Source organism: Cupressus sempervirens, chromosome 11 (assembly GCF_028749045.1).
Source record: "Cupressus sempervirens isolate cs-2001-9-10 chromosome 11, ASM2874904v1, whole genome shotgun sequence".
NCBI lineage: Eukaryota > Viridiplantae > Streptophyta > Pinopsida > Cupressales > Cupressaceae > Cupressus > Cupressus sempervirens.
The window spans coordinates 103,205,133-103,228,940 of NC_143128.1; positions in this window are offsets into that span (position 1 = coordinate 103,205,133).

Genomic DNA, 23,808 nt, shown 5'->3' on the forward strand with positions numbered 1-23,808 from the left:
CAAAGCAAGTTGCACATCTATCACCTGATTTTCAATGATCTTTCCAAGTTTGAAGGCTTCCATCTTTAGATCTTTTCCTCCAAGCTGTTAGGCTTTTCCTTAAGAGAACCTGGATTATGCTCTGATACCAATTGTTGGAATATTCAAATATGGAAAGAGTACTTATGAGGAGGGGGGGGGGGGGGGGGGGGGGGTGGTGAATCATAAGTATCATACTTTAGGCAATAAAACTTTTAACTGAAAGTAAATTGCATGCATGTAAGTATATCAAATAATCATGAAATCAGACACATGCATCAATAACACTTAACACTGGAATTTGGTAACCCAGAAACCCTCCAGGAATAAGAAGGTAAAATTGGGTTGGGGATGATACCCACAAAAATTACTGCAGCAATATTGCTCAACCACTTCTGATGGTTTGCCTTGTTAAAGGCCTGCCCTGTTAAAGGCTTTACACTGTGTCAATAGTGAACTGGTTAGAGGCTTTTAAACACTTAACATGAAGTGTTACCCTGTTAAAGGATTTTATCAGCTAGTTAAAGGATTTATCGAAATAGTTGTTAAGCTAACCTATCACCATAGGATTTTTATTCTAATACAATTGCTAGAAAGTATTAGGTACAATAAACCTGACTGATTACAATCCTTGATTGCTGATTGTAGGCACTTGTTCTGCTTTCTCTGTTCTGGATCCTTTTGTGATCTGATAATCCTCACTTCTAAAAATAGACTTCCTTGCAAACCCTTGTATATCTTCTCATACCTCTTATCTCTTTTTTCTTATTAACTTATGTCTTCTTATATAGAAGTCTGATTTTCCTTTACCGCTCAATTCTCCCTCTTCAATTTTTGGGTTTCAAAATTGATTAGGTAGGATACAATGTATCTACCCCATATCTTGTTTTCTTCTTGAAACTTCACCAGTTGTATCTTAAAAAAATTCTACATGGTGTTTTGTGCCACCAACTCATCATTCTTATCTTCCTTTTAATTCACAGATTTCTAGATAACAACCTTGTCAGCTTAGATCTGGTGAATCTTTGATTTCCTAAATAATGCAATAACTCGACATTATTGAGTTACTGGTGCTCGACACCTCTGTGTTACTCGGCACCTATACCAACTTAGCACTTGAACTTTCTCGGCACTTGAACTTACTTGGCACTTGATTCTACTCGGCACTTGATTCTACTAGGCACTTGAACTTACTTGGCACTTGATTCTACTCAGCACTTGATTCTACTTGGTATCCAATGTGGAATATGATTAAGTGTGTTGGCACTCAAGTGTCAAAAACATTATGATGTTAACACTATCTAGATTGCAAGGTCAATTAATCCATCATGAGTTGAAAGATGTGAATCTTTCTTCATCAATGTCTCTACATAGGCTAGTTCCTTATGCAAAATCTCCATGTGCAAAGTCAACATGGATTCAATACTGATCAAGATAGACCAAATATTAGCATGTTGTGCTTACAACTTGGTAAGCCTACCTTGAGTGGACAATAGCATCTAGAGTGCACTTGAATTTGACCAAGAGATAACTTTAAAGTGTTGCTTGTGTGTTGTAGGTCTCTTTGTAGTTGGTTAATAGCCCTGTGTGTCTCTTGTGTGAAATTCTCCACTTTGCATAGTTTGGAGTATACAAAGAAGATATTCTCTAACACTATCTTGACACTCTCCATTTTGGTTGCTATGTCAACCTATCTAAGTGCAATAACACTTGATATCTTTTCAAGTACCTTTGTCTGAAACTTCTTTTTAGACCATTCAAGTAATTTGACATTTGAGTCCAGGTCTTCATCTTTGATCTTGTCCACAATGGTGGAAAGTTTCTCTATGATAGGCTTGTTATCATTTGGTTCTAAAAGGTTGAAAACATTAATGAATATATCCTTGATATCATGTAACACTTTCTTTTTCTTGTGGTCCCTCCCCATAATTTCCTATCTCTTCTTTCTTTGTAGAGCTTCCTGTAGTATACTCATCTCTTATATAGTGATTTTATTAAGATCAAACTTAGGTAGCTCAATTAGTTCATGAAGACTTACATCACCAAATGATATATTATCAACACTAAGTGGTGTACTAAAGCTCTACCTTGATATCTCTAGTGGGGTTTACTTTATACTTGACCTTTGAAGAGTTTGGCTACTAATATGAGATGTAGATACTGATAGTGTGACTAGTGTTTGTACTACTATCTACTCCTCTGGCTTAATAACCAACCCTAACTCTTCAGTCTTGTTTTCCTCCATTTAAGCTTCACCTTGTAACTATTTTTTAGGTAGAGGACTTGCTTCTTGATCAATTTTCACTTTAGTTCCATCTTTCTCAATAATTAGTAATGCTGGCAAGCCTGAACTATTTAGGCTAGGAAATGGTGTTTCTATTTGTTGCGCCTCTACCTCTTTCATCTAAAATATAATTATGGGCATTGTAGATGGTGTATTAGTTGTAGCAACTATCTGTATCAGGTTTTTACTTTGATCTCCTTGACGATCATGTGTATCTGTCTCTTTCACTTCTCTAGATTAAGGGAGAACATTTGATGTTTCTTGTGGTTTATCCATTATACATGTAAGTTGTAAATTCTCAATATCATCCACCCTCATCAATATAGGATTTGTGCATAGTTGTGCTATTGTGATAGAGTCCTTAAGGATTTTCTTCAAATCTACCTCAGTCGAAGGATTTTATACTCTTCCCTCAAAACTCCATTATCACACAGTTTTCTATAGGCATCTCTTATCTCCATATCTCCCACTTCTCCAATCTTTTTAGTATAGCAATATCTAACTTCTTATATCATCAATACTTTTGGTGGTATCATAGATAACATGCCAGAAGGGTCTCCTTTATATGGTATCTCATCAATAGCTTAGAAAGGGGGCCTAACATCATTACTTATCAATTAAACATTGAAAACCTCTTTTCCCTCTTTCATAACATTTTCAAAAGAGCTAGATGCCATCTGACTACTTAGGGTTTGTGAGAAATGAAATAATGTAACCCAACAAGAGCTAAATACCTTTTGATTCTGATGATTGATGATGAGTAGCAACTAAATCCTGTTCACAAACACTTGAATCTTCTTTATCAATTTTCTTTCTTTCTCTTCATGCACTCTATAAGCTTAGGTAAGTAAAAATGAGTAAAAAATTGACTAAATAACCCTTCATATTTGACATTAAATGCTTAGTGCTTACATAGTTGTAAGCTCAACTATCATAGGACTTTCAACACACTCGACTAACACATGATTTCCAATACATTTGACCATAACTATGAAAATATCATTCATGCTTGGAAAAAATTCTGAAAATTTCCATGCTTAGCACCAACATAGAAAATTAAAAAACTACATATTTCCTCTAGGTTCATTAGTGGGTGGTGAGTAGGGTAGTTCATGCTGAGCAAATTTTTAGTTAGTGTTGAGAAAATGCAAAATCTAGTGTGTGCCAAGTGATACAAAAGGAGCTGAGAAAAGTAATAGGCATTGAGCATCATAAAATTTAGTTGGTGCCAAGTGAATCCATAGTAGGTGTTGAGCATTAGAAAAACTTAGTTAGTGCCGAGTAACACAATATGTGCTGAGCACAAGAGTTTCAATAGTGCTGAGTTCTTGCATTATTAGAAAAGTCAAAGATTTTCCAAATCTGAGTTGACAAGTTTGTCACCTTGAATTTTGTGAACCAGATGGAGGATAAGGATGATGAGCTGGAGACATAAATTTCTAGATAAGCTACTTTTGGGAAAATTTAGGAGGATTCTTCATGATGTTTCTAGAAGGAAACAAGATAAAGGGTAAATTCAATGAATCCTACCTAATCCATACGATCTAAAAGAAAGAGTAGGAAGATTCGAGCAAGAAAAGATTTCTAGACTTCTATTTTAGGAGTTACAGGTCAAGAAATAAGAGTTGTTGGGGTGCCAAGTTGTGAAGTTGTTGAAGGGTGTCAAGGAGAAGGCATTGAGAAGGAACAGAGCATAGAGTCTCTGCTTTGATAAGTGGCCATATAGGAGATTGCATTGGTACATCAAGCATGAGGACTCAAGGAAATGAAGCTTTAAAGGAGGACAAGCTATTAGAGCAACAAAGATTGAAAGCTGGGAAAATTTGTGAGCTAAAGTGAGATCTGAAATCTGCAAGTTAAGTTGTGAGTTGTATCAGGTCATAAGCCCTTGTTGTTACTCTCTAACAATTGTATTAGTTAGGGTGAAATCCTATGAACTTAGGTTGGTTTAATAGCCATTTTTAAATCCTTTAACATGGTGGGATTCCAAGTGAATGTTCTAAAGTCCTCTAACTAGGCCCACTTCTAATAGGATGGTTGAAATCCTTTAACTAGGTCACATTTAACAATGTGTTGTATCCTTTAACAAGGTAGGCCTTTCATAGAGCATCACTTTAGAAGATTGAGAATTGAGTAGCATGGTATTGATAGTTTTTCCCAAATTAGGTTTCCATGTAAATCACTGTGTTATGTGTTGATTCTTCATGCGTTATTCTTTCATGTTGATTTTATAGTAACTTGCTAAGTAGAAAAGTTTAAGCTTGGATGCATGAATAGTTTAATGGGCTCACTATATTTGGTGAAAAAGTTTTATTAAGACATTTGGACCTTGAATAACTGATTCACCCCCCCCTCAGTTATTCTAAAGAATTACTAACAATTGGTATCAGAGCCATCTGTTGATTTGGTTTAAAGGTACTAGAAGTAGGAAGATCAAGATGTCTAAGAGAGAAGTTCCCAAGCTCAATAGAGAAAACTTCACTGCATGGCAAAAATTGATGAAGCTACACTTTCAATCAATAAGTGACCATGCACAAACCTCAATTGAATTAGAACATGTTGATCTAGCTGTACCCATTGTAGAAGATATGAAGAAAAAGAAGGAGCACAATTGGGTAATGCTAGAGATTGCCTCTGCCCTCAACTATGTTGACTTTGATGACATCAAGGGATGTGACTCTACATTCAAGATGTGGAAAGCCTTGAATAATATTTATGGAGGAGATTAAAATATCCAAAGAGCAAAAAGAGAAAGCCTTAGAGGAAAGTTTGATGACATGAAAATGGAGGAAGGTGAGAATGCTGCTCAATATGCCTCTAGAATGAAAGAAGTAGTGAGTGCAATAAGAATTTTGGATGGTCATTTAGATAATGACACAGTTAATAGAAAATTCTTAAGAACCTTGCTCCCCATCTATGCTATTAGAGTTTTAGACATACAAGAATTAAGATGTGTACCAGGAAACACAATAACTTTTGAAGGTATAGTGGGAAGACTCACTGCATTCAAGTTGTCCAATTTTGATAACTATAGACCTAAGAATCTTGAATCTACTTTCAAGGCCAAGTTATCAATGAAAGATACCGAGGAGGTAAAACCAAAGAAGAAGAAGAAAAAGGTAAAGTGTGCATCTAGTGATAGCAGCATAGATGAAGAAGATGTGGAACAATTGGAAGCTTTGCTAGCGAGAAGATTTCATAGAGGCAAAGGAAAATTCAAAGGTAAGCTTCTTATCATTTTTTTTAATTGCAATGAAGTAGGACATATTGCTACAAGATGCACATAGAAGAAGAACTACAGAGAAGGAAACAAGAACAAGAACAAAAGAGAAGATGATAGCAAAGATTACAAAGAAAAAGGCAAAAAGTTTTACATTGTTGAAGAAGAGGATTCTGATGAAAATGATGATGTGGTAGTCTATATAGCCATGAAGGATGAGTCAAATGAAGATGAGGCAACATCACTAGTAACTTGTGTGAACAAGAATGACAAATGGATCATAGACAGTGGATTCTCACATCACATGACATGAGACAAAAGTAAATTTGTTACCTTTACTCAATATGATGGAAATAGTGTTAGATTTGGAAATGATGCTCCATGTCTAATCAAAGGAAAAGGTTCAATTAAACTCAAAGAGAAAATTTCATGTGATAATGTATACTATGTTGAAGGATTGAATTACAACCCACTAAGTGTGTCACAGTTAGGTAATGTAGATGCAAAGTAGAATTTGGAAACAAATATGCTAAAATCTATGACACTGATGAAAATATGATAGGAAAAGGAGAACAAACTAGGAGTAATATATTTTATCTAGATATGGAAGATGCATCCTATTTTGTTGTCAAATTTGATGATGTGTGGCTATGGCATAAAAGGCTATGCCATGTCAACTTTTATAATCTAATCAACATTAGCAAAATGAAGAAAGTTAGAGGTTTTCCTAAGTTGAAGAAGCTTGAAAATACAATGTGCAAACAATGTCAGCTAGGAAAGATGACCAAGTCGAGTTTCAAAAGAAAAACCTATACTTCGAAAGGAGTATTAGAGCTAGTTTATATAGATTTATGTAGACCAATAGAAGTGCAAAGCTACCAAGGAGATAGATATATAATGTTGTTTGTGGATGACTACTCTCAGATGATGACTGCCATGTTCTTAAAGCAAAAATTTGATGCATTTCAAATGTTTAAGTGGTATTTGGCTAGGGTTGAGAAGAAAACAAGAAAGAGTTTGAAGTGCCTAAGATCAAATAGAGGAGAAGAATTTACATCAAAAGAATTTGAGACATTTTTCAATGATAAAAGAATCAAGAGACAAACATCAACACCTAGGACTCCCCCATAGAATGGCATTACAAAGAGAAGGAATAGATCGGTGATAGATTGTGCTAGAACATTAATGATGGAAAAAAATGTTGCTTTGAAGGACTGGAGAGAAGCTATAAGTACAACTATCTACACCTTAAATTGAGTACAAGTCAAGAAATGTACACATGCAAAAGCTTTTGAATTATGGTATGGTCACTCACCCAATGTAAAACATTTCAAAGTGTTTGGTTCTAAATGCTATATTCTTAAAGATACTAGAAATGGCAAGTTTGATTCAAAGAGTGATGAAGGCATATTCTTTGGATACTCCACTAGAAGTAAAGCATATAAGTGTTTGAATACTAACAGTAACAAGATTGTGGAGAGTGAAAATATAAATTTTGATTAGTATGTAGAAGCTCAGGTTGATGGAACTAAAAAACTAGAAAAGTATAGAACCTTTGTATACTTTTATGAAGGAATGCCTATAGAAGAAGAGTTACCAATCAAGTTGGGAATCAGCAACACATTTTAGTATTAGCCAAGTCACAACTAGTGAATGATGAGCTAGATTCAAAAGCCAAGTTGCAGAATGAAGATAATGCACATTTTGATTCTAGAATCAATACACATGAGAGAGATGATGAAATACCAGAAGGAGATGTGCACAATGACTCTAAAGTTGAAAGATCAAACATGGAAAGAAGGACATAACCAAGACTATCCAAGTATGTGAGAAGACATCACCCTATTGAAAAGATCATTGGTGACAAGGAAGCCAGACCAATGAAAAGGAACATATTAAGAAAGGAATCATGCATGCTGAGCAAGATTGAGCCCAAAATAGTGAAAGATGCACTGCAAGATGATAATTCACATAAAGCTATGAAAGAAGAGATAGTGTAGATAGAGAAGAAAAAGACATGGACCTTAGTTCCAAGACTAGCTAATAAGAATGTGATTGGTACCAAATGGGTGTTTAGGAACAAGCTAGATGAGAATGGTGAGATTACAAGAAATAAGGCTAGACTAGTCTAAAAAGGTTATGCACAAGAAGAAGGATTGGAATATGGGGAAACATTTTCCCCTATTGCAAGGATAGGATGGAAGGAGTAAGAACACTACTTGCATATTCTGCTTACAAAGGTTTTAATATCTACCAAATGGATGTAAAGTCCACTTTTCTGAATGGTATACTAGAAGAGGAAATCCACATAGAACAACCAGAGGGATTTATTGATGACAACAATAAGGATATTGTTTGCAAACTACATAAAGCACTCTATGGTTTGAAGAAAGCACCTAGAGCATGGTATGAGAGATTGCACAAATATCTTGTGAAGATAGGATTTGAGAGAACAAATGACAACAACAACCTATATATCAAGGTAGAAAAAGGTAAAGATATTTTGATATCTGAAATCTTTGTTGATGACATAATATTTGGAGGAAAAGATGCCCTATGCAAAGATTTTGCTGATCAAATGAAACATGATTTTGAGATGTCAATGTTTGGAGAAATTAAATTCTTTGTTGGATTACAAGTACATCAATTGAAGCTTGGCATATTTGTGACCCAATCAAAATATATCAAGGAGATACTCAAGATATTTGGCTTAGAAGATTCAAAACTAGTTAGTACACCAATGGTAATAGGACATAAGTTATCCAAAAATGATGAGTCAGCTAAGGTAAATCAGCTAATGTATAGATCAATGATTAGAAAGTTGTAGTATGTTTTTCATAGTAGACTAGATATTACATTAGATGTTGGAATAGTGGTTAGATTTTCTACAAACCCAAGAGAAAATCATCTTATGATAGTAAAAAGAATATTGAGGTACCTAAAAGGAATTGATGACTTTTGATTGTACTACAAGAGAAGTGAAAATTTTGAATTGAAAGCCTACACTGATGTAGATTAGGGAGGTAATATTGATGATAGAAAAAACACCAATGGAGGAGCACTTTTCTTAGGTAAAATATTGGTCACTTGGACTAACAAAAAGAAAAGTTGTACCTCAGAGTCCACAATAGAAGTTGAGTATGTTGCTGCTGCTATCAACTGCACCAATATTGTATGGATCAAACATCTATTGCAAGGAATGAAGGAAGAAATGACTGAACCTACGATAGTCTATTGTGATAACACTAGTGCCATCAACATATCAAAGAATCTTGTGATGCATGCAAAAACAAAGCACATTGCAATCAAGTATCACTATGTAAGAGAATTGGTGGAAGACAACCAAGTGAATATGGAATATGTCAATTTAAAGGAACAAATTGCTAACATATTCACAAAAGCATTACCTAAAGATGCATTTGAGTATCTTAGAGGTAAGTTAGGGGTGATACCCCTATCTAAGGCTATTTGAGCAACAACAAAACTACCCTGCATCAAATGAGTTGATTATTGAAATATTATAAAATGATGCAGAGGATAATTACTTTAGGTTTTTTTCTAAAGTAATCAAAGTACTGAAATTCTAGACAAGTCACAAGTAAGGTGACATAGGGAGAAAATTGGAGTTCCTGCAAATGTTACACCTGCATAATAAGATGCTATATGTCTTTGGCATTGTTGTCAAAGAGGGAGGAATAGAAGAAACTAATCAATGCATGCAAAGGGAGAAATAATACAGAGGAAGAAGTAGTAATTTTAAAGAGGGAGAATAGTAGTAAATAATAAATAGCAACTTAGAGGGAGAAAACAAAGCAGAAATGCATCAAGTAGAGAGAGACTAGAATAAAAAAAAGAGGAAGACAATGTATCAGTAAAGAGAGAGATGCGAAAATTGATGTAGCAATGGTAATACAATTACTTTTTGGCATTTGACTTACTATTTTAACCTAGTTAGTATTTTGATAGCTTGGTTGATCAGTTTGGTTTTCCATCGATGCCATAGAGGGAGATTGTTGAAAATCTGATTGAAAAGATCACTATTGAAGAAGAGAGAGTGTTTGCAAAGAGGAAGATTGTTGATAAAGATTATTTTCAATCATTGTTTTGTCACTGATGTCAAACCTTCTATTTTCTAGAATGACAATTACTTATAAAATCCAAGTACTATCACTTAGTTGATTGATGAAGAGGATTTAGTCAAGAAGATGTAACAAAAGAACCTAAGGGAAAGGTTGAGTTATGGTTTTGTAATAAAGTACATGGATCAGTTAAGACAATGATAAAATGATGTATTGATAGTATACTTGAAGATATAGATGTTAGCTACACTTAGAAAGTTTGGAAGAACAACTTGTAACAAAGTTGTCTGCAAAGCTTGACTAAGTTCATTAGTGGGTGCCAAGCAAGCTAGTTCATGCTAAGCAGATTTTTAGTTAGTGCTGAGCAAATGAAAAATCTAGTGTGTGTCAAGTGATACAAAAGGAGTTGAGAAAAGTAATAGGTTTCGAGCATCAGCAAATTTAGTTGGTGCCGAGTGAATCCACAGTAGGTGCTGAGCATCAGTAAAATGTGGTTGGTGCCAAGTAACATAGTATGTGTTGAGCACTAGAATTTCAATAGTGTCGAGCTGCTACATTATTGGAAAAGTCATAGATTCACTAGATCTGAGTTGATAAGTTTGTTATCTTGAATTTTTTGAACCATACAGAGGATAAGGATGATGAGTTGGAGGAACATAATTTTAGGTAAACTCTTTTTGGGTGAATTCAAGAGGATTCTTCATGATGTTTCTAGAAGGAAACAAGATTAAGGGTATATCCATTGAATCCTACCTAATCCATATGATCTAAAAGAAAGAGAGGGGAGATTTGAGTGGGAAAAACTTTTTAGACTTCTATTTAAGGAGTTATAGGTCAAGAAGTAAGAGTTTTTGGGGTGCTAAGTTGCAAAGTTGTTGATAGGTGTCAAGGAGAAGGCATTGAGAAGGAATAGAGCATAAAGACCCTACTTTGATAAGTGGACATATAGGAGATTTCACTAGTACATCAAGCATGAAGAATCAAGGAGATGAAGCTTGAAAGGAGGACAAGCTATTAGAGTAATAGAGACTGAAAGCTAGGAAAATTTTTGAGCTGAAGTGAGATCTAAAATTTGCAAGTTAAGTTGTGAGTTGTATTAGGTCAAAAGCCCTTGTTGTTACTCTCTAAAAATTGTATCGGTTAGGGTGAAATCCTATGGACTTAGGTTGGTTTAACATCCATTTGTAAATCCTTTGATAGGGTGGCATTCCAAGTGAATGTTCTATAGTCCTCTAACTAGGCCCGCTTCTAACAGGGTGGTTGAAATCATTTAACCAGGTCACATTTAATAGTAAGTTGTAGCCTTTAATAGGGCAGACCTTTCACATGACATCACTTTAGAAGAGTGAGAATTGAGTAGCATGTAACTGGTGGTTTTTCTCAAATTGTTTTTCCACGTAAATCACTGTGTTATTTGTTGATTCTTCATGTGTTATTCTTGCATGTTGATTTTATAGTAACTTGCTAAGTAGAAAAGTTTAAGCTTGGATGCATGAATAGTTTAATGGGCTCACTATATTTGGTGAAAAAGTTTTATTAAGACATTTGGACCTTGAATAACCAATTCACCCCCCCTCTCAGCTTTTCTAAAGCATTTCTAACTAACATGACTAGTCTTGAGAAAACTAAAGCATGTATTTTCACTCAACCATCTATTGTAGTTTCCTTTGAAATGTTCTCTTATGCAATTCTCAAGAACATGTCCATATTATTGATGATAATTACAATTTTACCTTGTGTTGTAATGATGTAGGAGTATCTTGGGTCTGCCCAATGGCTACTTTGGAGTTCATAGGAGGAGGCTTAGTAGTTTCTTTGGAGGGTTCTTGGATGGGTACTTAGTCGAAGGAGTGGTGTTCAGTTGCTATTGGGTTTAGTATTGGCCAAGTGGCTTGGTCATTAAAGGGGCTCAGTTGCTAAAGAGCTTGATAGATATTGTTGCTCCACAATTACTATTATGCTCAACATGTATTAGTTGATTGACATTCACTATTGTTCTTGACATGTATTGGTTGTTTGACATATATTGGTTTCTCGGTATTTGTCAGTTGCTCGATAATGCTTGGAAGTTTGCTAACACTTGATAGTATGTTGGTGCTGACTAGAGTTCTTAGTGCATTTAATGCATGTATCATGTGATTGTGATGTGGATGAATCTGAGAGTTTGTGTGGACCTATGTGTGGTCTTGGTTATCTCTTCTATGTGCATTTAATCAATGTTGTAAACTTGGGGCTTGTCCTAAGTATTTTGTGTGGTTATCATATATTAATTGTGGGATAATGCCAGGGTTAACATTTTGTATTTAATGTTTTTTGTGATCTGACTTGTGGCTTAAATATGCATTTAATGCAAGGGGTTTATTTAATTTTGTAATTTCTAGGCCAACTTGTGGCTTAGTTGGGTATAAGTAGGGGGTCTTGTGGAGTCTTTACTCATTCATTTTCAAGGGAAGGGGATCTTGAGTTCAATGTGGAGTAGTTGAAGGGAGAGATTTTTTGAGTCTTTGGATAGAGTGTTGAATGTGAGGTAATTTACTACAAGATCATGGTAGAGTTGTGAGTTTGTGAGAAGGGCTAGTGACTGTAGTTTACAAAACAAAGAGGTTGCTTGGTAGCTTGCAAGGAAAAGTTGAGATCCTAGAGGTCTCTTCCAAAGTGCTATTGTGTTACAAATTTGGACTAGCTAGAATTAGCATGGAGTTAGATCTTGAGGGATCTTGAATAACTATTATTATAATTTCTTTTGTATTGTCCATAACCTGGAAGGCCTTATAGTTAGGCACATTGCATGTAAACAATTATTCTATAAATAAAGAGTTGTGATTTGGTATTAGATCTTGTATTTGTGTTTCTTTCCTATTGTGTTTATATTGTGTGGTTATTTTCTAGGGGCTAGGACATATCCTCTAGGGATTTTTCAACCTTGTTTGGAATCAAGTGGTATCGAAGTGAAGGTTTATCTAGTTTATTGCTCTTATCAGAGCTAAGTTTTTTCATGAGTGTGTAGACTAATCCCTAAAGTTGAGGGAGTTTGCACCTCAACTTGGGCTGAGTGAGTTTGATCTAAATTGATCTTTATATGGTGGTGGATTGTTCTTTATGGAGTCCTTGATCTCTTGGTTGTGAGGTAGTAGATCATGGTTCTAAGTTGTATTTATAGAGGAATTGTAGATGGATTGATGGATGTGAAGATGGAAGGTTGATCTTGTTGAGACATGATCATAGGGAAATTTTGGGTTGCAAATTTGTATTCTTGGACTTGTGATGTTGTTCTTGATTGTTCATGCAAGGTGGGAAGTTGTAATCTAACTTGCAAACAATTCAATTTATCAAAAGGAGCATGGGAAGGATTTGTGGCAGAGGGTTTACAAATATTTTGGGAGATGGCTTCAAGAGGATTGGACCCTGGGATGATTGTGAATCTTTGTGATGTGGTGGAGAGGAGGTTTTTTGAGATGTATGCATAGTTTGAAGTTAGTTTGGCTGATTGAGCTAAGGAGGTGTCTACTTGATTTGAAGCTAGCTTGGATGGTCAAGGACAAGATGAGGAAGGAATTTTTTAGATTTCTATGTAGTTAGAGTCTACCAATATAGAAGAGAGTTTTCCAGCTGGTTAAGAGACTTGTTCATGAGAGAAGATGGCATAGCAAGGTTGAGGCTAGTTTTGTTAATAAGTTTGTAGAGTCTGATACAAAACCTATAGAGTAATTGGAATTTTTTTTTGAGGATATTACTAACCTTGTTGATTCTTTGATGGAGATTGATTTTCATGATTAGTCAGTCGAGTTTGATATGGAGATTGCAAAGCACTTGGTCATGGATGATTCAGTTGCTGTTGGTGGTGAATTGTGTGTTGCAGAGCATCTTTTTGTGAGCAATGAGCTTTTTGGTATTGAGAGTTTGGCATATGTTTCTAGGGGGTTACATATTGCTTTTGATATAGAGTTTGTTGTTGCTAGCATGGATTTACTAGTTGCCGATTTACTGGTGAAGCTTTATGTTTAGTTTGTTTCTAGGAGTGAGCATGCTAATTAGATGGTTGAGATTCTAGTGTTTGATAGAATGATGCATATGTGGATGAATTGTATTTTGGTTTTCTTGTCCCTATTTGAGTGGAAGTATTTGGTGAAGATGAAGATGGTTGTTGATCTTTCTTTGGGCATCAAAATGTGGGAAACACTTTTCTATTTACCCAGGGAGTCTGATGCAGGAGCATCTTGTTAGAAACAATAGTCCACCAAGATAACTAAGAAGGGGGTTGGGGGGAGGGGTGAATCAGTTATCCAATAATTAAAAATTTTATTAAGCTTAAAAAATCTTATCTATTCAACCAAATTAAAAAAACAACCATAACAAGATGCACATAGACAATTACACTAGATATGTTAACTAGGGAGACCTTGATCAGAGGGAAAGCACTGATGGGAATGATGCCACAAGATGATGTACTAATATAAATATTCCTTGTTAAAGGATGGAACTTGTTAGGAGTCTATTGCAACATTTAGTACCAATGAGTCCCTATTAGGAGACTTTGAATCCCTGTTAGGAGATTCCAACCCTGTTAGGAGTTGTAGTACAATGTATGCAAGAAGATCCCACTGCCTAAACATGTAATTTCAATTACAAGAAAACCTCACTACCTAAACAATTAATTTAATATTAAGTTCATCTTTCCTTTGTTATGTCAACCAAACTAATCACTCTTAGACATTGCAGACTAGGTCACAAACCTTAGATCCAAATATCAAACCTCAGATCAAAAAATAAAACCTTGGTAGTTAAGTTTCCTTCACTTTCGCTCTGCTCTGCTCAACTTCACATTCTACTCTTATGCTACTTGTAATAATTTCTCTTTGATACATATTCATACACACCATGATAAAGGAAAATATCCTTCCTTTATATTGAATCCATGAAAAAATTCCCTAAGTCAGCTGTTAGACCTTCTCAATTAATTACTATAAGACCACATTAAGAACACATTACACTTAGTGATAACATTAATCTTTCACCTTGCAAATTAAATAATTATTTGTACATGAAATATTATGATGAGTGAGCTTAGCTATATCATCAGAAAAGTGTCTTCTTGACATCCTCAACCTCAATCTTAGGATAAAAATTCTACTAAGAGATATAATAAGTTTACTATAAAATGCCTCTTTAAACTCTATCTCAGAATAGACATCATCATAACTTCTTTCAAACTTAACATTTCTTCATCCAACGTTAACTACATATACTAGATTCTTAAAAGTATCTCCCATAACCTCAGATAGTGAGAATACTCAACTAGCCATCCATACCAACTTGATCTTTCTATTATTCTTCTGTCAGATACCACAGAAGATTGCTATGTTGACATCAATGAAAAACTTAGTCATGAATGTAATATATCATCATCTAAAATATTCCCCTATAGGAATATGATCATCATTCATGATTTCGCACATCTTGGGTTTTCTCAATGGCTACTTTGGAGTTCATGGGAGGAGGCTCAATAATTGCTTTGGAGGGTTCTTGGATTGGTACTCAATCAGAGTGATTCTCAGTCGCTATTGGGTTTAGTGTTGGCCGAGTAGCTTAGTCATTGAAGGGGCTTAGTCACTGAGGAGCTTGATAGATACTATTGCTTAGAACTCACTATTTTGTTTGACATGTATTATTTTCTCGACACTCACTATTGTGCTCAACATGTATTTGTTGTTCAACATATATTGGTTTCTCAATATGTGTTGGTTTCTTAGTAATGCTTGGGAGTCTGCTGACACTCAACAATATGTTGGTACTGACTAGAGTTCTTGGTGCATTTAATGCATGTATCATGTGATCATGACATGGATTGATTTGAGAGTTTGTGTGGACCTATGTGTGTTCTTGGTTGTCTCTTCTACATGCATTTAATCAGTGTTGTAAACTTGGGGCTTGTCTTAAGTATTTTGTGTGGTTATCACATGTTAACTATGGGATAACATGAGAGTTATCATTTTGTATTTAATTTTTGTTGTGAGCTGACTTGTGGCTTAAATATGCATTTAATGCAAGGGGTTTATTTAATTTTATAATTACTAGGTTGACTTGTCACTTAGTTGGGGATAAGTAGGGGGTCTTGTGGGGTCTTTATTCATTCATTTTCAAGGGAAGCAGATCGTAAATTCAACATGGAGTAGCTAAATTGTGAGATTTCCCAAGTCTATGGATAGAGTGTCAAATGTGAGGCAATTTATAGCAAGATTGTGGTAGATTTTTGAGTTTGTGATAAGGGCTAGTTGCTGCAGTTTAGAAACAAGGATGTTGCTTGGTGGCTTGCAAGTACAAGTTGAGATCTAGGGGTTGTCTATCAGAGTGCTATTGTGTTATAGATTTGGACTGGCTAGGATTAGCATGGAGTTGGATCTTGAGGGATCTTGAAGAACTATTATTGTAATTTATTTTGTATTGGCCATAACCCAGAAGACCTTTTAGTTAGGTACATTCCATGTAAATAGTTATTCTATGAATAAAGAGTTGTGATTTGGTATCAGATCTTGTATTTGTGTTTTTTTAATGTTGTGTTTTCACTATGTAGATATTTTATGGGGGCTAAGACACTCCTTCAAATCTCTTAGTGCTTATGGTCCTTGACTTGCATTCATGTACTTGATGTCCTTACTTGTTGCACTTAAGATAGTAACCCTTGAATTTTTTCTTAGGGTTCTGATTTCAACTATTGCTCCTAAAAACACTTGCTATATGACCCAATTTTCCACAATTATGACAAGTGGGTTTGCAATTCTTACCTATTTTTATTCCTTTGCTCATCACTTTTAGATGATTCGTCTTCCTTGGTATCGGATTATCCCAATCCATTAATATAGTTGTTAGGTCTTGGAGATTTCATCAATTTATCAAAGTGTTTGATGGCTTCACTTGTTTTATTGAATCTTTCTATGAATTCCTTCTCCACTCTAAGTTCATTTCTTAGTTTATCACTTTGTAACTTCAAGGTTGTTATCTTTTCCATTCAATTCATGGTTTGCAATCATCAATTGATTCATTGTATGTAGTTTTAGGTTAGCAAACTTTTGCACATCTAATGTCTTCTCTTCCAGTTTGTAAGTAGGTATCCTTTTGTCATATTCAATCATGAATTTTTCTTCTTCAACCTTCTTTTTCTCTTTAGTCACCTTACATAGAAATACTAATTGGACTTATTATTCTATTTTTATATTTCTAACCTCTTCAGTTAGGGCATTTTTCTTTTCTATTAGATCTACAACTGCTTCCTCAAATTCATTTGAGTTTCTATTCTCAAAAATCTAGTAGTGTCTTCTTCTTTCTATCGAGTCTTATTTTTCTGAATAGCCAATTCCTTTTTTCTCTATAATGAATGCTACAATTCATCTCTTTCCTCCTTGAGTTGGTGCAGGACAAGCTATGTTTCAATATTCTAATTTTCAATAGTCTTTCCCAATTTATAGACTTCCATCTTCAAGATCTTACCTCCAATGCTATAAAACTTTCCTTTCTAGAGAACAAAGCTTTGATACCAATTGTTGGAAATAACAATGGGAAAGTAAACTCTAAGAGGGGGTGGAGGGTGAATCAACACTTCAAAACTTTAACCATAAAACATTCATCACACATCCATCTCATAATTTAGCATATAAACTAAAATAGCTAACTACAAATTTTCATCCATAGCATGAAACAAATAACACATGACACAATAAATTTGGTTACCTAGAAACCCTCTAATATTCACTACACAAATATTCACTACTACAGTTGTAAAATGTATCCAATTATGGTTACAATGATTTTGAACATAAACTATGATCTATCCTATGAGGGGTCTGCCCTATTAAAGGCTTACAAAGACTGTTAGGTCTCACCTTGTTAGAGGATTTAAACTTACAATAAAGAAAGCACTCGGTTAAGAGATTTACAAAAGCCTAGGAAGACTACTTTGTTCAGAGATTTTCTTTGTATCATTTGCTAAAATAATTCAACACCATGATCCTTTAGTTAACACACTTCTACTTAATGTCAGATCTTCTCTTTATTGATAAAACCTTGATCTTTTTGGTTAGATATGTGTCCTTTTTCCTATCTCTACTTTTTTGTGTTCTCTGTAACTATTTCTACAATTCAAAACATTGTCATAATCTCCATAGCCACCATGAATGCTCTCCCTACACTTAGCATTCATTTCCTTATGCACACACAAGCTCTTTAGGGTTTTCCTTATTTAATAAACATAGGTGGAATTGGTTAGGTAAGAATCAATGGTTGTAGTTGATCCATATGCCCACTTAATTCATCTCTTAATTTGATTGGTTGCATGTACTGCATAGGGATTCACAATACACCTCCATACTTATCTCTTAGGATTGTAAAATATGATTATGTCAGCCCAAAAAATGGTTTACATAGAAGTTTGTGCCATTCCACACAACTATGTTAAAAACTATTCACTCGACATACATTGTGCTCATTATTCTGTAACTTGACTTCTGAACAAGTTGATAGATAGTGTTTACTCAACACTTGAACCACTTGGCATGTATAGTCTTCTTGACACTTGAGTGAATCAACACTAACTATCTACTCAACACATATTGGTGCTTGACACTAACAAGGCATATTTCTCAACATGTATTGTTTGGTAACTTATGCACGACATGCTTTTATCACTCAACTCGCACTGATTGCTTGACTCACTTTGATTACTCAGCTTGCACTATAATACTGCTAGAGAATGACTAAGTGTTTTGTCACAACCTTGTCAAAACCAATTTGAGATTAAAAGAGATCACACCTTGAGATATTGATTATTAGTTCTCTTAAGCCTTGCTTATATAGGCATTTACCACCCAAGATATTAAAAACAAAACCATTGTGGGATAAAAGGTAATTACAACTACCCTACAAAAAATATTTAATTCCCACCCGGATGCAACTAAGCATCACCATGTGGCCAATTATAAAATTACATTGCCTTTGTGGATCACCAAAAATATTAAATGCATGATTTAAGAAACTTTCCACAAACTTTTGGGATGCCACCTACACACCTCGATAAATGAAATAACACCTATTTTTAGTTTATTTTTCTTTTATGCCACCCATGCACTTTGGTAAATGAAAAACCATTTTCTCTCCACTTTCCATTTATTTTTAATTTTTTTTTCCTCTAATATTTTTCACTTTCTCTCTACTTTTAAAAAAAAAAATGCCCCCTTAATTTTGGTGATGCAAGATCCTCCTGCATTAGACACCCATGGTAGGATTTTTTTTTTGAATATGGATTCACAAAATGAAGTTTCAAAAAATATTAATTTTTTTCCTTCTCTTCCAACACTTAGAGTTGGAACAAGTATTCGTTGTTTATATATTTCCTTCTTTCTTCTTTTCTAACATCTAGCTGGAGCAAGTATCTACCACTAATTTATTTATTTCTTTCTTCTTTTCCAACACCTAGATGGAACAAGTGTCTGATGCTGAAAATACTCCTCCATAATGAACTCTATCCAAATATGCATCTCATCCTCCTCCAATCTTGTTTAATTTAACACACCTATAATAAACTCAACAACACTATATCACTCTTCCTCTACATACCACATATCAATAACAAGATCCTCATCAAAACCATCAGCATTCAAATTCAATATCCCAAAACTTATTAAAAATACCTCTTCAACATCTTTATCTTTCTTTTTTTCTTTCATGTCATCAAAAAGGCATATAACTACTTCACTTGCTTCATCTCCAACAAATGAATTGCATGCTTCCTCTATGATTATAGTCTTCAAATCATCTTCATCTACTTTAGGTTCACAAATTACCTTGTCATCTCCATGTTCTTCCTCTTCCTTTTCATCTTCTTCAACTTTAGGTTCACATATATTTGTATATTTATCCTCTTTCTCTTCTTTTGTATCACATGTTTGATACTCCACTTGATCTTCTATCTTTTCTACATCCAAAGAATTATCAAAATCTATTTTCAGGTGACACACTCTTCTCTTTCACAACTCAACTTCTAATTTGTTCACTTATGCAAATCAAAGAATGCAACTCATAGTGCCTCTTGATTTCTTGCTCTAATTTTATCAAGTCTAGGAATCCACAGAATCCACCCAATCACAAAAGTCATCTTCTTCTTTCTCTTCTCCATAATCAATTCTTCATAAGATAAATCTTGTGCAACATGAGCAGCTCATTCAAACTACCTCACTAAAAAAGATCTATCTCTAGGCTTAGCTCAAATAATGATCCTTGTGCAAACTTCTTTAGAGTTAGTTTACACAATCAAGAACTTCTTTTTGATAAACTTCACCCAACCCAAGGTCCTAGTGCAAACTACCTCATTTTCGGTGATCTATCTACACTCTTAGGAACTCCTCCTCTGATACCACTTGATGAAGGGTGCTCCCCTTAATACCATAAACACATAATAGAAAAAAAGAAACAACAATAATTTGTGAGAGCATCTTGCATCACTTGTTGATAAAAATGTGATTAGAATTAAAAGGATTTTCATAATTATGGTGAATGAGAATAGATAAGTAGTAAGGAATAAGACTAGATTGGTTTACAAAGATTACGCACAAGAAGAATGAATAGATTATGATTTGTACTTGTGGAAAGATTCTAAAGAGTAAGAACATTGTTGGCCTATGTTACATACAAATTTTTTAAAGTATATCAAGTGGATGTCAAAATTATATTTCTAAATGGGATGCTTGAGGAGGAAGTATATATTGAACAACCTAAAGGATTCATTGAACCTAGAAAGAAAAGCATGGTCTACAAGTTGAAAAAAGTATTGCATAGACTAAATTAAGCTCTTAGAGCATGGTATGAAATATTATACTCTTATTTGATTAAGATTGGATTTTATAGAATAAGTGAAAACAATAATTTGCATTTGAAAAATGAATCTTAAGATATGGTGTTGACTACTGAAATATTTATTGATGACATAATATGTGGAGGAAATGATATGTTGTGTAAGATATTCTCTAGAAATATGAGTATTGAATTTGAAATGTCAATGTTTGGAGAGAAAAACAAATTCATTGGATTATAATTCTATCAAATAAAGAAAGGTTTATATGTGACTCAGTCTAAGTATGCAAAATAAATCTTGAAGATGTTTGAGATAGATGGGTTCAAACTAGTCAGTACACCTATGGTGACAAGAGTAAAATTATCAAAAGAAGACACTACTATTGTGATAACTGAAACACTATATAGATATATGATTAGAAAGTTGAAGTATGTTGTACATAGTAGACTAGATATTACATTAGTTATTGGAATAGTTGCAAGGTTTTCGTCTAATCCAAAGGAGAATCATATGCCTATTGTGAAAAGGATATTCAGATATCTCAAAGGAACTAAATATTATGGCCTATGGTATAAATCAGAAGATGAAATTAATCTTAAATTCTAGATAGATGTTGATTGAGCTAGTAATGTTGATGATAGAAAAAACATAAGTAGTGGAGCTTTCTTATTAGGAGAAATATTGGTTGCAAGGATAAACAAGACATAAAGTTGTATTTCACAATATACTATTGAAGTTGAATATGTTACTATTGTAATTGATTGTTCAAATATTGTATGGATTAAACAATTATTGGAAGGAATGCAAGAAGAGGTAACCAATCTTGTTACTATTTACTATGATATTACTAGTGTTATAAATATCTCAAAGAATCCTATGATGTAGAAAAAAATAAAGCACATATCAATCAAATATCATTATTTGAGGGAAGAAGTTAAAGAGAAAAAAATAAGGCTTATATATGTGAAATCTAAGGAAAAAATTATTGATATATTTAATGAGCCATTACTTAAGGATTCTTTTTAGTATCTAAGAGGTAAACTAGGGTTCCTTCCCCTATCCAAAATTCACTAGGTGAAGAGGCATGTTGCATAAATTCATGTATGAATTGTAATATCTTTATGAAGTTGATGCATAAGTGTTCACATTTTAGGAGCATTTCTAAAGTTGTAAAAATGACCATGATACAATTGATGTATATTGTACATGCAAGGTACATGGATAAGGTTTTATAAGTTCTACGATGAAATGTACAATGACCTTTGGCATTACTATCAAATGGGTAGAGAAATAGTGGAAAAAGGGGAGAGTAACTAAATAGGAGAATTATATGTATGAGAGATTATCAAATGGTGAAGTATACCCAAAGGGGAGAGAATTTGCACAAGGGAAAATAATGGAAATCATACCCTAAGGGGGACATATGCTGATGATGATTCTTTTTGTTTCTCTTGAAGATACACACCTAGTTACAAATTATTATTTTCAATTGAAGACAAGTGTTGAAAAGTTGTTTTATTGTTAATACATACATTTGATTATCTTATGTAATGTTTTGTGCCAAATAAAATGTTATGTGTTCCCATCAATGCCAAAGGGGACAATTTTCAGCCCCAAATAATAATGTAATAGGTAATTGTATGAATTTATGTAAAATATTCATATCAGTATGGTAACTTAATAAATTACCATATCATTTGATTGATGAATAGGATTTGAAGAAAGTATGATGATTACATATTTCTAAGTATGATTTTCAATGGGTACTTGAATAAGTTTAACAATGATAATGTATTATTGGTTTGATTTTGTTACAATCATATATTATTTCAATGTATTGAAGAACATAAGCTTAACCAAGTGACAAGGTTAATGAAGGGAGACTGGTTTTAGTGAGTAATGGTAGAAATGCCCAAGAAATTAGAAAAGAAAAAGGAAAACATGATATTAATTAAGTGAGAGAGTAAATTAACCAAGTTCTATATTACTTGAGTAAATGTTATGTCCACCAAGTAACACTTGGATACACAAGTTTGGAGAATTGGAATCTAACAATGACTTTTGATAGAAATTTGGAAAGTTCAAGATGGTCTAAGGTACAAGTCAAAGTTTGTTACAAGATCAATGACTGGGAAAATTCAATAAGGATTTGATGATGGAAATTGAAGAAAGATAAGGACGTGCATGATGTTCTATGGAAATTATATTTTTGAGTGTCTAGATTCATTGTATAAAGTTTCAAAACTGGAAATTGGGTATGAACCTAAGATCAATGATTTTTACTAAGAGGAAAAAGATGGAATAATTTGGAAGCTTGGAGATAACTATATAAGGAGGAGATCAAGACAATTTTAAGTTGTTGGTGTTATTAGCTAATTTTTTTGAAGCTCATTTAATTGATGATCATATTGTTGGAGTGTTAAGTTATTGTGAATGTGAAGTTGAAGAAGATGAAATAATATTGTTGAGTTAGGTGAACTATGAAGAGTTTGAAAAAGAGGAGTTAATCAACCAAGTTAAAATTATAAAGTGAAAGGAGATCCAAGGGAGAGATCAGATAGAGAAAAGAGAAAGGAACAAAGATTTGAAAAAGTGAAGTTAGTTGGTTTTCTTAACAAATCATTTCTAGTGTTAGTTTTTAACCATTGTAGAATAAAATCTTAGAAGTACCAAGTGAACCTAATAATTCTATGAAATCCTATATGGTAACATCAATTAATGGTGTTTGCAAGTCCTTTAAATTAGGCCACTCTTTAGTTAGTAAGGAGTGATAAGGTCTAGAAAATCTTTTTGTAAAATACTCTAAGAAGGTCACATTAATCATGTGTATGCAACCTTTAAGAAGTTTGGCTCCTAGAAGAGATTTCTTTATTAGTCCTAGATGATTTTTCCCTTCATAGGGGATCCATGTTAAAATCATGATGTTAAATGTGTGAATATTATTTGTGTTGTAAGTTTTTTTTACATATTTTTATAGTTTTTTGCAACTTGGTAGTAACTAAGTTTATGGTCGGTAATCATTAAGTAATTTAATGATACTTAGTAATTCTAAGAACAATAAGTTAAGAGTTTGGAATAAACTATTTGAAAAAATTAATTGATGATATCATTTAGTGATTGATGTTAAATTTTATAAAGTATTATTGGTACTAGAATTATTTTGAAGGGACAATATGATAACTGGACATAATTGATTCACCCTCTCCTCTCAGTCATCTAATGGTTGGTATTAGAGAAAAATACTTGGAAAAAGAAGTTTATAGGAACTTGAGCTAAAGATTGAAGATGTATAAGAGAGAGGTACCAAGATTGAGCAAGGATAAGTTTTGATCATGGAAAGACTGAACAAAACTACATCTTTCTAGGA